The sequence below is a fragment of the Condylura cristata genome, unplaced genomic scaffold, assembly GCF_000260355.1.
Source record: "Condylura cristata isolate star-nosed mole 26May11 unplaced genomic scaffold, ConCri1.0 scaffold00015, whole genome shotgun sequence".
NCBI classification, from domain to species: Eukaryota; Metazoa; Chordata; class Mammalia; order Eulipotyphla; family Talpidae; genus Condylura; species Condylura cristata.
Window position 1 is genome coordinate 27,445,924 of NW_004567116.1, and position 11,729 is coordinate 27,457,652.

At 39.1% G+C, this 11,729-nt stretch overlaps 1 pseudogene; it reads right to left on the reverse strand.

Moving 5' to 3' along the window:
* Window positions 1–4,691: 4,691 nt before the first annotated feature.
* Window positions 4,692–10,677, reverse strand: LOC105853653 (annotated as a pseudogene).
* Between the last annotated feature and the right edge of the window lie 1,052 nt (window positions 10,678–11,729).

Consider the following 11,729-nt stretch of genomic DNA (forward strand, 5'->3'; position numbering starts at 1 on the left):
TCCAAACAACTCAAATAACAAGCATCCAGAGCTAACTAATAGCAGTACATCCAGAACTTGGCACAAGCCAGAAGTTAAGGGGTGGTGAGAGGATTCACCAGAGAGAGTGGGGAGCAGAACAGGCAGATCGACGAAGTACACTGCTGAGGGGAGCAGGGGCCGGGTCAGGAGAGGTCTGCTGCGCCATGTGGGTCACCTCCAGGGTGGGGACTGAACTCATGGTGAAGTGGCTTTAGCTTCTTTGTGCCATGCTTTAACCCGGTGTGGCACCAGGGAGGACCCTAATTGGCTTAGAATTTTAAAGCAAAATTTAAAAATTCCATCGATACTGGAATTTCAACTCCCAGAAGAATTTGGAAAGGAAGTCCTTAGAAACAATCCACCTAGGCTGGAGGCTAATGAAATCTAAGGGCCACGGGAGGAGCATCTCCAAGAAAACAAGGAGAGCAGGAACTTATTTAATTCATTGAATTAATGAATTTATATTTATAACACCTAACATACCAAACATCACAGCTTAGTCTAGGCTACCTTATACATGCTTATAATAATTACATTAGACTGCAGTTGGGCAAAATCATCATCTAACACAAAGTCTATGTCATAATCAAGTATCGAATAGCTCGTGTAATTTTTTAATACCCCTCCCCCCCTGTGGAGAACCGGTTGCTTACCCACTGCCCAGCACCATCAGAGAGTATTGTGTAATAGTAGCTGGGGGACACGATCAACATTCAAAACAGGGTTTCTACTGAATATGTATTGTTTCCACACCATTGTAAAGTCAAACATGTTAAGGCTCAATAAATCTTGAAATTGTAGATCAACAAGTTAGGTGTTAAATTTAGCTTGATGCTAAGACACTTCTAGGGATTATGTCACTGTTCGACTTCACACTTGAGGATGACTAGAACTACCTGGCTTCTTAGTCTAAATATGGTCAGATGTCATAAGTCTTACTAACCACTTAACCTTAACAAGAAAACAACATCACATCCTCTTGGACTGACACCCTAAAACATGCAGTTATATTGCTAAGTCAAAGATTATTACACTCCATAAAATATTTAAAAACAGAGTATTTGTTATAATCATATGTAATTTGAATTACAAGCTACTTTGATCATTAAAAATTTTAATTGAGAAAAATATATATAAGTTGAAATTTACCCACTTAGCCATATTTAAATATGTTTAAGTAAGTACAGTAGCACTAAGTCCATTCACACTGTAGTGCTACCAAACTCCAAAACTCTATTCATCTTGCAAAATCAGAACTCTAAACTATGAAATGACAACTCCCCGTTCCTTCCATCCTAGGTCCATTGTAACCATCCTTCTATTCTGTCTGTGAATTTTATTACTCTAGGTGCCTCACAGACACTAATTCATACAATGTAATTGGCCTTCCTTTTTTTAACTGAGGCAACTATGTGTTACAACTTTGCTTTGTCTGTGTTTTAGAGGTAACGTCCTTTATGTTGTGTACTACATTGGTGTTTGTCTTTTGTAGTTTGTTTATTTCACTTAACGTAATGTCCTCAGGATTTGTCATTGTTATGACAAGGAAGCCAGAAACTCAATGCTTTTTTTATATATCCAAAAGGGCAGGTTTATTACATAGAGGAAGGAAAGGATGATTGCACAGACACAAGCAGGCAGAACAAGCTACCCACAAAAGGGACAGATTCTTGAAAAGAAATATCTGCATGGTCATGGCGGGCTGCCTTGGGACGAGAGCTGCGACTCTTTGTTTTTTAACACATTAATATTCCATTGTGTGTATATATCAGGTTTTGTTTATCCAGTCATTTATTGATGAAACTTGGGTTAGTCCTACCATTTGGCTGTTGTGTATAATGCTGTTAGGAACATGGGTGTACAGTGTTCATATTTCAGTTCTTTTAAGTATATTTCCAAAAATGGAATTGCTGAACCATATGGTAGTTCTAGTTCTAATTTTATTTTTTGAAACTCCATTCCGTTTTCCATAGTGACTGTGTCATTTTGTGTTCTTATCAGCTGTGCATAAGGGTTTCAATTTCTCCACCTACTCACCGACACCAGCTAATTTTTTTTAGTTTGCTTTATTTATTTTGTAGTAGGTATCCTAAGGGGTATAAGGTAGTATGTCATTGTGGTTTTGTGATTCTTTCTTTTTTTTAATTTAAGTAAAATCTGCATGTTTAAAAAGTCAGATAATGCAGTTCTAAAAGACTTAAAATGTCCTTACCACATCCCACCCCTCTCTTCACCCCACTTCTGCTCCCCGAAGGCAGCTTTTTTGTAATTTTAGTTGCTTAAGTCATTGTGCTTACCTCAACAAAATGCTAACATTTTTCATCTATTTAATTTCTAATAGCTACATATTTTACTTTTAATATTCTGTAATTATTGTAGACAAAACTTTAACATTCCCGAACCACTCTAATCTTCCACTCCTTCCATCTCCCCATATAATTATGTGAACATGTTTAATGTGTTCAGTATGTCTAAGTATACATGTTTTTTTCATCAGGTGTCAAACTGTAAGCCAATTACTTTATTAAGTACTCAAAATGTTTATAAACATTTTTCCATTGAATATAGAATGGACTAATATTTAAGTATGTCCCATCTTTCAAATCATATGTACTATAATATTTTTCTTGTTAATACTTTCTGCTTTGATAAGTTTATTTGTGAATCCCTACCTCTACCTCCTCCCATTGCTTATACTTCTTTTCTGTTTTGTTTTAGACTTTTTTTTTAGTTACATCGACATATCACTATACAGATTTCAAGTACACAGCCTTAGAAACCAACATCTATATATACTACTTTATGTTCACCACCAGACATCTAGTTTCCATCTTCACTGTGCATTGACTGACCCCTTTGACCCAATTTACACCCCTCACCACTTTCCTCTTCCCTTTTTGGTAACCATTATTTTGTTCTTACAGTTTTTTCACTGTTAATTTTTGTTTTGTTTTGTCCGTTCATGTGTTGTTGTTTGTCACACTTTTAAGTCGTATGCTTTGTCTGAGTCTCCCTTTCATAGTCTCATGGGATTACAGAAGTCAGGGGTTGTTAGGTTTGCTATTTAAGTGTCTAATCTCTCATAGAGTAACTAACTGTTCTGGTTGGCCCCAGGACTAACAGGGTTCTCACATTGGGATTCAGTTTTAAAACTCAGCAAGTACGGAGCAAATTCAGTTATAGCTAAAACCCAGCAAATACTTAGCAAACTCCAATTTAGAATATAAGTCCCATGTCCTGCAAACTGTTTTTCTTGGTGGCCCTATGGTTGGTCATCCTTTTAGTTTTCTCTTCACATTTCGAGTTCTGACCTTGCGTATGTGTGATGATGTATTTATGTGTAGTGAAAGGCTCAGCTGAGCTGGAGAAGTTGAGCTGCCAGGTGTTCAGTGTATGTGATTAAAACAACAGGCCAAAAATGAAAGTAATATTCAAGTCTTTAATTACTTACTGAGATAGTACAAGCAAGAGATTAAAAACAGAGAAAGTTCTCTCTTATGTAGCAATTTTCCCCATTGGGACATTCCAGGTCAGATGGATCAGCACAGACATAGGGGTAGGAGGCGGCATTTTGAAGGAGGGCTAAGAGTGGAAAAGTACTGAGTCAGAGTGGAAAAGTACTGGTATTGAGTCAAAGGGGATAAGTTTCTCACTCTCCTCTCCCCGGCCAATAAGGAAACCTCAGTAGAGACCTGTGCAGAAAGTTTATCTCTGCAGAAAATGATAAAGAAACCATCCACAGAAGCTCCTATTCTAAAAGTAGATATATAGGGGCTTTCCTGGTGGCCTGGGGTTGTCTCAGTGCTACCACCATGTCAGCCTACTGCAAAGGCCTGAATTTGACCCACAGCCAGGGAGCTGACCCACATGGTACTGCAAGCCCCCCTTGTCTCACCTGCTGCTCCCCACTGTCTGGTGATTCCTCTCATTGCCTGCACCTCTGGCCTACACCCAAGTTCTTCTGTACAAAAATAAAGAAATAAAATATTTAAAATAGAGGGCCCTCCCTGGTGGCTCAATGGTTAGTACGCAGCATTGCAAGCTAGCAGCAGCTGCAACCACTTCAGTGTGAGTTGGATACCTGACCCTGGAAGTGACCAACATGGTGCAGCAGACCTCTCCTGACCAGCCTGCTGCTCCCCTCAGCTGTGTACTTTGTCAATCTGTCTGTTCTGCTCCCCACTCTGTCTCTAGTGAATTCTCTCACTGCCCCTACACCTCTGGCCTGTACCCCAGTTCTGTATACATACATAAATCAATCTTTAAAAAAAAATTTATAAAATAGATATATGCTTAGTCCCCTACTAGCCTCAGTGGTCTGAGTTTGACTAAAACCCCCTTCAGAGATCCCAAGACCACTAACTGCATGAAATCTGATGGGGGCAGCATTTCCACAGGAGGCCTACCAAATAAAGCTGTTATAAATTTATGCCTGAAAAGTCACACATAGGCCTTTGGCTAGGAACTAGAATATATATATATTCCAAACCTAAGGCTGCAGAAGTCTGGGGTAGCCACCCCCAAGAAGCCCCTCAAAGAACCTAGAACTGCTTTGCCAGCATGGATTCCTCAAGAAGGTGCTGCATAACTGAAGCAGTTGTATCTTATTTTATTTTCTATCAAAATACAAGAAGACAAATCCACTTTTATTTATTGACTTTTCAGTAAGTTTAAATCCTTGAGGGTTACAGCATCACATGGATTCTGTGTCCTGTGGCTTTAGCTGAAATGTTGCTTCGAAATTTGGCATGAACCACGTTAAGTGTCTTTCCCCAGTTTTCCCTAGTTTTATTTGGGTTGCCACCAGGAATCACTGAGTTGATCTTTGCTTTGTAAAGAGATAAGCATATGCCTTGCCTAGATAGAATTCAGTTTCATCTTGAGCACAACACCTTCAACTTTAAGAAGAGCTGTATTCTCACTCTGCTTCCAGAGACCCCGCTTGTAGCCAGCAAAAATAGCCTCTGGCCAGCCTTTCAGCCCTATTTTAGAAGTCAGGCCTCAGTTATATGCCTTCAGAGTTCAGCAACATGAATCTCCAATTTTATTTCTTATACAATTATTTCCCCCCAAATGATTTGTTGCTATATGTCACATATCACTTTGCCCTCATATATGTGTTTCATAATAAAAAAAAAAAATTAAAAAAACAAAGATTGTGATCAAACTGTCCACCACCAAAAAAAATTTTTTAATGATTAACTGAATGATTTTTAGTCTCCTAATTCAACCTGAAATGCAAAATTAAATTTAATGCAAATTATACTTCCACTGAGATAAGTTATCTACTTGATATAATGTGATGGCTAACTAACAGGGAAACCACCACTGTGACATAGCAGGAGGGCACATAGACTACAATTGCCTCTATCAAAATTACAGATTCAGGTATCTTTGACCATTAAATACATCCTAGGAATTTATCTTGCAGATAGGCTCACCTGTGTGGGAAATGACACATATACAAGTGTCTATTCATTGATTCTAATAGCAAAAGTTTGGAAACCACCTAAAAAGGATCTGGTTAAACAAAATGTGGTGAGTCTATATACAGACATACTAAGCAGCCAGTAAAATATAGCTTTAGGATTTAATAACAGTGCCTATACTTCTTACAGTTCATATATAATAGAAAGGAAATAATATGTGTTTTTGTTTACATTTGTAAGGGTACTACAGAAACCAATAATATTGATTTGTAAGGAGAGAACTGGGTATCTTGTATCAGCAAGATAATTTTCATCATATATTCCTTTAGGTCTTTTAACTTTTTTTTAAAGATTTATTTATTTATGCACACAGAACTGGGGTACAGGCCAGAGGCGCAGGGGCAGTGAGTGGATCCACCAGAGACAGAGTGGGGAACACAACAGACAGACTGATGAAGAACACTGCTTTGGGGAACAGTGGGTGGGTCAGGAGAGGTCTGCCTCACCATGTGGGAACACCTCAGTGGCCAGGATCAAACTCATGCTGAAGTGGCATTAGCTTCTTAGTGCTGTGCTTTAACCTGCTGCGCCACCAGGGAGGGCTCAGGTCTTTGAATTTTGAACTGTTTTGATTGTAGTCAGTATTAAAATAATTTTTAAAAAGATTTATTTATTTATACTTACAGAACTGGGGTACAGGCCAGAGGTACAGGGGATGAAAGAGATTCACCACAGACAGAGTGGGGAGCAGAACAGGTTAATTGACTGAAATGCACTGCTGAGGGGAGCAGTGGGAAGATCAGGAGAGATCTACCAGCCATGTGGGTCGCAGGGATTGAACTAGTGCTGCAGTGGCTGCGATAGCTTCCTGGTAATCTGCTTTAACCCATTGCATCATCAGGGAGGGCCCAATATTATAAGAATTTTTAACAAGAAGAAACAAGCCACAAAAAGATGGGCTCTGACGTCATACTAGTTGGGTTAAAATCTTTCACTATCATTCAGTAGTTGTGTGACCTCGGCAATTTACTTAATCTTGTGTTTTGTTTCTCATCTGCAAACGGGTATAGTGACAGTACCAAACTCTGAGAATTGTGAGAATCAAAGAGTTAATGCAGGTCAAATAGTTATGAGTAGCAGACTTAAGGCTCCAATCCTCTCAAGTTATGTGGCATTGGACAGGTGATTTAGCCTCACTTCTCTTTAGTTTCATTTAAAAAAATGAAGATGGTGTGAAGATTAAACCACTTAACAAATTAGTGAATATTTGTAAAGTACTTACAAATGCATTTGGCACATATTAAGTGCTACTTAAGTGTTTATTGAATACTACATTTTAATTTGTGTGACAAATATTATTACTGTTAGCCTCTAACCAACATAGTTAAAATCAACCCCACTTAGTCAGGTTATCATTCCAGAAAAACTTTCCTTATCCTCAACTATGCTCATTTCCTATCTATAATTCTAATGCATCTGTCATTTGTTCTTAATATTTCCAGTCAGGAATGCTAGCTTAAGCCATGATTGACAGAGGAATGTCAACAGTCCTTCAAGGCCCAGTTCCAAGATCTCTTCCCCTCTGAAGGCGGCTGCTGTTTTCTCTTAGCTGTCCTATCCCCGCCTTACTCTTCCCCCCTGGATGTCTACCCTCCTGTCCCATCCCAGCACAGCAGGCAAGGTGCTTGTCCAAAAAATGGGTGACACCGACATTCTGTACCTTCAAAGGAACTCCAGAAGTGACTTTTCAAGTTCATTTTGTGTGCCCTAAAGTTTCAGATGGAAAGGAAAGAAAGAGCTGTTCAGGGACCCTAAAGGGAGGTGAAAAAAGAATACTTTGGAAATAAGAACGCACATTTTAAGAGGGTATTTTTGTTTTGAGGGGCTGGGGAATGCACCTTTAACCTATATGGGCCTGACTCCCCCTGCTGGATCTAAAGTAAAATGCTGCTTTAAAAAGCAAGTTGTGTAAAGGCAAAGGAAACAAAACTTAACATATTTTCAGTAATATTGAAAGCTTTCATTAAGATTATTATTACAGATTGCATAATTAGAGCTATGACATCCCGACATTCCTGTAATGACTGAGTTCATGACAGGTCATAGATTTGGAGAAAGAGGTGTGGCTTTGAAATCGAAGTCTAGGACTACAGGACATCTTAGTAATCAGTCCAACATTTTTGGTATTATTTTTGTTGAGGTATAATGGTGTATGACGTTATACATAACCTGGGCGTACAGGTCCATACCTCTTCAGGTGTATATTACAGCACCCATGATCCTTCACCTTATTCCATTGGCCCTCCTCCCCCCTAGCTACTGGGCACCAGTGCTCCCCTACTTCTGGAGCGTTGGGATTCTAGGGCTTGTTTTGTTTCTCTAAATTCCACATATGAGTGAAATCATCCAGTAGTTATCTTTCTCCTTCTGCCTTATTTCATTTAGCATAGCTCTCTCTAGTTTTACCCATGTTGTTGCAAATGGCAAGATTGTACCGTTTTAAATGGCTGATTAACGTTTCATTGGATACTGCGTCATCTTAGTCCACTCATCTGTCACCGGGCACTTATGTTTCCTGAACCTGGCCATTGTAAACAGTGCTACAGTGAACACAAGAGTTCCTATATCCCTACATATTATTTTTTGGCACCTATTGGGTAGCTACCTAGGAGTGGGATTGCTGGATCCTAAGATAGACCTTTTTTGATTTTTTTGAGAATTGCCCATATTGTTTTCCATAGGGGCTGGACCAACCTACCTTTCCAGCAGCAGTGTACAAGAGTTCCCTTTTCTCCACATCTTCGCCAATACTTACTGTTTCTAGTCTTTTTGATACTGACCACTTTTTTCAGTGTGAAACAGTACCTTACTGTGGTTTTGAGTGGTGATGAGCATTTTTTCATGTGCCTGTTGGTCATCTATATTTTTTAGAAAAGTATCTGTTTATTCTGTCCATGTTTAAGTTGGTTTATTTGTTTTCTTTTTTATTAAGTTGTATGGGTTATTTTGTAGCCCCATGTCAGACATATGGTGGGCAAATATTTCCTCCTACTAAGCAAAGTGTCTTTTGTTTTTTGATAATTTCTTTCCCTTATGCAGAAGCTTTTAGTTTGATGTATTCCCATATGTTTATTTTTGCTTTTGTTTTCCTTGCTGTTGGAGTAAAATTCCCAAAGACCCCTGAAATCAAAGTCATGGAGTGTTTTGTCTACAGTTTCTTCTATGTGTTTATAGTTTCCGTTTGTATTCAAGTACAGTTTTGATGACAGTTGTAAAAAGTGATCTCTGGCTAATGATTTAGCTTATTTCTCTGTTATTAATTTTTGTTTTGTCATCTGTGCTATGAACATAAGAATGCTACTACTTCTCATTACCATTAAAGCACTTAAATGATAAAAGTAATCATTTGAATGCTAAATGTCTCTTACATACACTGCAACAGTCAGGGTCCTGGAGAAACCAAGAACACTACAGTGCTTCTTCCCCTGAGGATCTGTGGTTATAAAAGACCTTTCCTGTTGTTATTGCCCCCTTGAATATCACAGGAGACAATTTGAATTCCTTACTGAAATCCAGGTACTGCAGGCTATACCTTCAGTGTTTCTCCAATCCATTAGTCAAATAATTAAAAACTCCCAATGTGACTGAGGAAATCTGTTACCACACAAGGGAGGGTGCTAGAGGTGTGGGGAGGTCTGGGGAAGAAGTTGAGGGGGGAAGAATGGGGTTGAGGGTGGGGAGTCCCTCAGTGTAAACTCCAGCAACACATGCAGATAAACTGGGAGACAGCCAGCCACTGCTCCACCCAATACAGCTGGGAGCAAATTGATTCAAGGGTCCTTCTCCCAACCCCAGCAAAGGGCTCTTAAAACCCTCTGGTCAAGGCTTAAAAGAGGAATCCAAATACACAGACAATGGTGAGGGCAGGCAAGGAGTCAGCTTTTATTGATTAGTGAAAAAGCTAAGTCTCTCTGGAGAGACTCCTCAGGGCAGGAGATATTTGGAAGGTGCTGGAGATAGGAGGCTACTCAGCTCTGGGGGGGAGGGGGGGGTTTGAGAACAAAGGAATTAAAATGTATTTGCTGAGAAAGCAAATACAATGAATTTGGCTAAAGTCCATTTGTTGTTGTCAGTTATGAGCACCAATCAACTAGCTCTGGAGTTGTGCAGGGCTCATGACCATCTCCAAGATGAATGAATATCTCTTGGAGGCTGTGCACGCACAGCTCCAGGTTGAACCAGTCTGGTCTCAAGGTCTGTGGTTCTTTTTTCTGGGTCTGCAACTCCCTTTGTCCCCATAGCAGCCAGCTTGATAAGCTGTAGAAAGATAACTCAGAAATGGTAAAAACACAACAAAAAACAATGAGCCAAGGAAATTTATGGCAGCGGGTATTCAAGCCTAGACTCATCAGGTTTTTTAACCTCTTATTTACCAGTCAGAGAAAATTGCAAAATTTTGTCTTTGAGTCCTGTCCTAATCTCAGGACAGGACTTGTCTCAAATTCATCCTGAAACTTGAAACAAAGAGGAAATAAAGCCTTTACATGCATGAGTGATTACCGTCAAACAGGAGCAATTTCAGGGGTTCAGAAATGGGCACTACTTAGGATATAGAAAAGTCAGAAGAGACTTTCTGCATGTTGGGGATCGAACCATTTATTCATTCATCTTAAGATCTAGATGAAGCAAACAGTGCCTTCATTCCTGGAGTTCACCCTCCATGGAATAACAGATAGTTAGCAAGTGAATTAATAAGATAGTGCTAAGAAGACAAAGAAGTGGAAGAATCATGGAGTGGGATGGGCAGGAAATAAGAATCAGCTTTAGAGGGGATGGGGCCAAAGATCTCTGAGAAAACATATTGTTGAGGGTGTAGCAAGTTCTGAGGCCCTTGGAGGAAGATGTGATCAGGAGCAGAAGCAGTGGGGAAGGGATTTATTTATTTTTATTTTATTTTATTTTTAATATGATAGTTTATTTTTACATCATTTTGTACATTTTTTTTCATCTAAATTGTAATCCCCGTGGGTTTCCCATCCCCAAGTCACCCATGTGCCATCACCATAGTCCAATGCACTTCCCTTCCCACACTGTTTTTGATCCCACTTTCCACTCCACCCCCATAAAATGTCTCTGGTATATGGCTGTCCATTATTATTATTATTTTCTTGCCTGGTCCATTATACTCCTGGTCCATTATTTTCTTACCTGGTCCATTATACTCCATTATACGCCTGGTCCATTTCGCTCCTATGAGCGAAACCATACGGTATTTTTCTTTTTCTTTCTGGCTTATCTCACTAAGCATGATCTTTTCCAGCTCTATCCATGTTGCTGCAAAAGACATGTGTTTATGTTTTTAGCTGCTGAGTAATATTCCATTGTGTATATGTACCACATCTTTTTAATCCAGTCATCCATTTTTGGGCATTTGGGCTGCTTCCATGTCTTTCCAATTATGAATAAAGCAGCAATAAACATGGGGGTGCAGGTATCTTTTTGAATCAGTGTTTTTGTGTCTATTGGGTAGATGCCTAGGAGTAGGATTGGTGGGTTGTAGGGAAACTCCATGTTAAGCAGTTTGAGGAACCTCCAAACAGTTTTCCATAATGGTTGTACTAGGGGGAAGGCATTAAAAAAAAAGTCAAGTGAGGGAGGGGTTTGTAGCATGGGTTGAAGGACAAATGTTAGAATGATTAGAGCTTAAGAAAGAAAGAAACATGCATGTGTTGGTGATAATAACACCATATTCCTAGTATTGAGACAAATAATTTATTTTCCTTTAAAAAAAAAAGCATCTACTAAGTTCATTTGAAAAGATTTTTAAGGAGCACATTTAAGGGCAAGGAAAGCTTTGCACCAATAATTATTATCTGAGTTTTTGACATGACAAAGACTGGCTAGTTGGTTATAAAATCCATTTCCTTTCCCTCTGAGTCCACAGTTCAACTATATTTCCTGGACTCCCTTGTAGTTAGATGCTGGCAGTAAATTCTCACCAGTGGAATGGATGTCTTTCACCTTCTGGTTGGTGTAAGAAACTCAGAGTAACTTGGATTCCACCTGTCGATGGCCCTGTACATCCACCCTCTTACTGTGCCTGACAAGAGAAAGGGAACTTTCTATTATGTTAAACCACTGAGATTTTAGAGTTTATTATTTATTTATGATTGTTACAGTAGTTACGTACCATAATAAAGCATTTCAGTCCAGTCAAGAATTAACTCAAATTATTTACTATAAAGTGAAGATCTTGATAGGACTTCTAAGTTTACCCTA